The sequence below is a fragment of the Phasianus colchicus genome, chromosome 4 (assembly GCF_987193195.1).
Source record: "Phasianus colchicus chromosome 4, bPhaCol1.hap1.1, whole genome shotgun sequence".
NCBI lineage: Eukaryota > Metazoa > Chordata > Aves > Galliformes > Phasianidae > Phasianus > Phasianus colchicus.
This window is the reverse complement of record NC_143439.1, coordinates 51,300,976-51,306,975: the sequence shown is the minus strand read 5'-3', so window position 1 is coordinate 51,306,975 and position 6,000 is coordinate 51,300,976.

Here is a 6,000-nt window from a genome sequence, read left to right as displayed (position 1 = left end):
CTTTCTGTAAAGAAGTTTTTCTCGATATCCAAACTAAACCTCCCTGGCACAACTTGAGGCCATTTCCCCTCGTCCTGTCACCTGTCACCAGTGAGAAGAGACCAACCCCGTTCTCACTGTAAGCACCTTTCAGATATTGGAAGAGAGCAATAAGGTCTCCCCTCAGCCTCCTCTTTCCCAGACTACACAGCCCCAGTTCCTTCAGTAGCTCCTCATAGAGCATATTCTCCAAGCCCCTCACAAGCCTTGTTGCTCTTCTTTGGACCTCCTCCAGCACCTCAATGTCCTTTCTGTACTGAGGTGCCCAAAACTGGGCACAGTACTCCAGGTGAGGCTTCACCAGCCAAGTACAGGGACAGGATTACTTCCCTAGTCCTGCTCACCACAACATTTCTGCCAGGATGCCACTGGCCTTCTTGGCCACCTGGGCACACTAGCTCATATTCAGCCTACTATCCATCCGTACACCAACCTCCCTTTCCATCAGGCAGCTTTCCAGCCATTCCTCCCCAAGCCTGCAAGGTTGCCTGGGACTGCTGTGACCAAAATCCAGGACCTGACACTTGGCCCTATTGAAATTCATACAGTTAACCTTGGTCCATCGATCCAGTCTATCCAGGTCTCACTGTAGTGCCTTTCTACCCTCCGGCAGATCAACACTCCCTCCCAACTTGGTGTCATCTGCAAACTCAATGAGGGTGCACTCAATCCCCTCATCAGGATCATCAGTGAAGATGTCAAATAGGAGTGACCCCAGTACTGAGCCCTGGGGGACACCATTCATGACTGGATGCCAACTGGAGTTAACTCCTTTGCCACAACTCTGGGCTCGGCCATCCAGCCAGTGTTTCACCAAGCAGACAGTATGCCCACCCAAACCACAGGCAGCCAGCTTCTCAATGGGAATGTTGTGGGGAACAGTGTCAAAGGCTTTACTGGAGCCCAGGCAGACCACACTGACAGCTTTACCTTCATTCACTAAGTGGGCCACCTTGTCTTAGAACAAAGTCAGTTTGTCAAACAGAATCTACCATTTGTAAACCCATGCTGACCTGATCCCCTGGTTGACCTTTAATTGGTCCATGATGACTCCTGAGATTATCCATTCTATAACCTTCCCTGGCACTGAGGTGAGACTGATAGGTCTAATTGGTCAATTTAGATCATTAAAACAGCAGAAGCCAATCCAAAGTCAAGAGTGGGAAAGTCAGGTGGTTTAATGAGCATAAGAACCATGCACACAGTAACAGAAGTGCTGAAGAGGGATCAAAATTAATTCCTACCAGATAGATTAAAACCATCTTGAAACCACAGCCTGAGATCTCTGAACTCTGATAAATTTTCCAAGCCTACATCACTTGCCTTAACAAGACAGTTTGCAAAGAGGTTGTGTCTTCAAGCTCCCCAGCAAGATGTATTGCTTGTACATAACCACTAAGAGCCAGTAAGGTCACATCTCTGACTTGACTGCAGTCCCTAATCTTACAGCAGGTGAGATTAAGCTTACAAGATTAAGCATAAATCCTCAGAATATCAGACCTGCATTCCTGGTATGCTTACTATTCCTCTGATGTTCAGACTACTGAGTTACTTTTGCTGGATTCCTTGTGTAAAGCTAAGGAGTTAGAGACCAACTCAGTGCTGTTGTTTCATCAAAAGGTGGATATTAACAGCTGTAATAGGAAACACTTGAAATTTTGTACTGACATATTGTATGGTTTCTGAGCTTGTTAAGCGCTCAATAAATTTTTTAAACTTATGAAAAATTATCTGGTGGTTTTTGTACTTCACATAATTTTGATTATACAACAGTTACTTAAAAATAAAAGGTAAATCCTTCATTAGATACACAATAAACATCAACTATGTATTTGCCAACAGTATATGCTGAATGCTAAAATCATTAACGCACTGGTGAGGATCAGAATAAGAGGTGAGTCTTAAGCAATGTATAAATACTTAATGCAGTGTTTAAATGCAGATTCCCTTCTTTTATCCAAATACTGCAAGATAAAAACAAGTTTTCCATTTCTCTAAGCTTGGGACTTCCAGCACAAATCAAAGTCAACTCTTATCTTTCACCCAGAGAGGTAAAACAAAGCAGATGAGAGCACATTGTTCACAAAGGACTTTCAAACCAAAGCAGCTCCCAGACACACTGAATCAGGTATCTCTGCTGAGGCAATGCTTTTGACCACTGGGCACTAGGCTTGCAATCTCTGCAAGGACCAGATGGACCATACATGTTTGTTGTGGATCACATTCCCATTGCCTTAATTGCAAAGCAAACAATGCATTGCAAAACATTTACATTCACTGCACAGAAAACACCTGGTCAATGCTCCTCTTGATTGAAAAATAAGTCAGATACCCGCATACCTCAAATCTGCAGGGTGCAAAAACTTTTCTGAAACAAGTATGAGGTATCATCGCCATTCAGATTTCTTTACCTCCTGTCTAAAATTGTGAAGGCTGGATAGGGTTTTGGGCAGCTTGATCTAGTGGGTCGGTTGAAAGAAGGTGGTCTTTAAAGTCCCCCTCAAGCCACACCATTCTATGATTCTACACACATATGTGTGCTGAGCATCAGTCACATCACATATTGGTGTAATCTCAGACATACACCATGTCCAAAACAATGTTTTGTACATTCATTTACAAAGTAGAACCTAAGTGTTTCTGTTTTCTCTTGAAGCAAAAAGAATGAGAGCTAGTTGGCCAACACTTATTAATTTTCTATATCTGATGAATTTCTACACATGTAAGTGTGAAGACATTTGTGTAGAAATGAAGATCAAACAATACAGAAAACTATTACAAAATCTGGAAATTCTATGAAAAAAATTCATATTTTACTGGATATTCTCTAATGATAGGCAGAAAGCTTAAAGGGAAATTGTAGTTTTTCTGTGTGTAAACAGAGGTGCTGAATACAAGTAAGCTTAGAATGTTCTCTTTCAGCAGTGGGTCAGCACTGGGTAATTACAAATAAAAATTCAGATCATGGCATAGATCCCAAGTATGAACAACAGGGAAGGAAGATGTCCCAGTCCACCCAACTGAAGGAAATTAATTGATTTTATCCTTAAGTAAATATTAAAGGGCACATTTATTTACAAAGCAATAACAAAAAGCAAAATATGACAATGCAGAGTTCTTCAGGTCAGCAAACAAAATCATAACAAGAATGTAGGAACCTGGAAATAGATAAATTCTTTTTTTTTTTTTTTTTTTTTTTAAAGAACAAAGGCAATTGACTGGGCAAGCGTTGCTATGGAGACTCTCCATTAAAAATTAAAATCCAGAAATAGAAAGTCATTATTTGCTAAAAGATGCTTTAAAGTAATCTAAAAATACAATTTTTTATCATGTAAATTCATGAAACAAGAAACACTGACTTAAAAAGATAAAAATTAATATTTCCCTCATGTTGCATCTGCAGTTTTAATTTTCTAAATGTGATTTAATTTTCCATAGATTAATTCTTGCCAATATATCACATTTGGCTAAACAAGAATAGAATATATGAACATTTATAACAGCCTATTCATACGGTATTTCATACATTTATTCAAATGCTTAAGTTGAACATTTTAATTACATTGAAATGATTTCACTCAATAGATTACTTATCTTGAATTGTGACATCCCTCCAAAATTAAATGCTAAGAACACAAGAAAGTAAGTTTATCAAAGTCAGTCTACATGGGAACTAATTTATTTTTAAAGAAAGTATTATCAACAGAGTTGCTTCAGACAATGTTCCAGGTTTTTGTACATCTGTATCTCATACAGTGCTTAAGACTGTTGGATGCATATAAAGAATTCTCATTGGCCTTTCCAACAAGAACTGCCCTTGAAAAATAATTTTATGATATTTTTTCTCATGAAAACAAAGTAGAAAGTCCCCAGCTCTTCCCCTGGGCAGGCTTTCCAAATTTCTTTCTCTTTCTCTCTCTCTCTCTCCCCCCCTCCCCACACACACATAGGCACACACACATTCAAAGTCAGGCAGCTCAGCCTCTTTCTCCACTAAGGATTTCACTTGGGATCTCAGGGAAATTTATTTTAAAATCCTCATTCATTCTGAACCTTCACAGTAACTTTCCAAACTTCAGAAGAGAACTAGAATTGAACCAAGTAAGATAAACAGAAATATTCAGCCCGCATCTACAGATAATACTACCTGTGTCAGCTGCTACTGACTGAGCAGCGTTCCAGCTGCTTTGGGACTTTTTCACAGCATAAACAGTCACATTTTTACTAAAAGTTTTGTTTGTTTGTTAGAATGGTTTATTACAGCTTTAGAGCAGATCATTATTCAGTAGTCTGTCTACCACTTCTCTGAGGCAGTGACCAACTCACTGTCTGAGTCCCTTTCCCCACTCTCTCATCCTTCCATCTTTCAGTCAGAGATGAGCAGTATCTCCTTGGACGACTTTACGCAGCCAACAACATTCTTTCAGTGAATTGGGACAGACAAAGACTATCTTGATTTTATTTTTAACCCAATTGCTGAAGTTCATAAGCAGTCATCTCACAACCATCCTCACAAACAAAACTGTGTGGAAGCTGAACAGATCCCTGCCCTGAATCTCAACTGAAACGATCGCAGACCAAACAACATACCAGCTTTTTTCTATACTTCACAATTCAGTTCTGTATGTTACCAACAAGGGGGAAAAAAACACACAAAAAACAAGTCTTTCAGGAAATACAGCATCCTGTTACCATGTCAGGTGGCAGATAACTTCAAAAAAAAAAAAGCACTGAACCAGCCCCACAATGAAACCATGTCACATGAAGGCTGTGGTTTAATTTGTTTACTCATTGTGCTCACTGTCATTTACTCTGAGCCAGAGAATAGCTTCATCTCATGAGGGTGCAGAAGTACAAGCAAGGCAACGCCCTCAGCCTCTCAACCTCAAGGTTGGTCAAATTTTCAATGATTTGTGATCACATACACTGTGTCCTGCTCTTAACAATCCAAGCTGCACCACAAGGTAACCAGTAGGTTAAGGAGACTTATTCTAAAGGAGAGGAATGTACACAACAGGCACGGTATGACTACGGGCAATAGGACAAACATGAATGTATCAATGAGATGAAAATATGTAAGCATTTGATGACAAGCTGCAGAGATCAGGCCAATAATCTCCTGGAATTAATGCTATAGGTTGTTTCCATCTCTTGTCTAGCAGTTGATATCTAAATAAAGCTTTACCTTCCTCCAGTTCTCACTTGAGAATCAATTCCAACAACAAGGTGATTAAATAAATAAATAAATAGAAAAAGATGAGGATTAAATCTCCAGAAAAATACTCAGAAATCTATGCAAATTTTGGCATTTCCAATTCAAGGTCTGCTATATCAAAAGGTTTTGCTGTGGCCAAAACCAGCACAGGTTTCTCCGTCTCTCACCCCAGTATCCACCTCCAGAACGAAGGAAACATTATAGGCTGTTAACCCAATGGATTTCAGTTTGGTAGATACAAGTGACACAAAGGTTAATGCATGAAGCATTCGGTGCATTTTCCCAGAACAATGACGCCATCTCAGTTCAGTTATTGTTAATTTCTAGTGATTAATCTCCTGTTTATCGAAACCTGCGTATGAAACTCAGCTAGTAAAAACAGCTTCAAAAAAGAAAAAAAACATTAATCAAAATAAAAATAAATACACATATTCCACCCTAATTGCGAATTGCTTTTCCAGAGTCATGCATTTGTGTTAATTAGCAGCTGATGCGCACAGCTATTGTTTTGACGTGAGCCACACATGTCCTGTTCTCTCTCGCTGCTTTGATTAAAAATTTGGCTTGAGGAGAGGTTTGCGTTGTTCCTCTCAGTAATTGCAGCAGCCACTTCCCGACTCCGGGAAGGGCACAACGGTGGAGTTCGGCTCGGCTCTGCCCCGTCGGTGACGGGATGGGGACAGGGCAGGAACGGGCAGCCCCCGCCCCAGCACCGCCCCCTGCTGGGGGCGCAGGGGGCCCCGCTG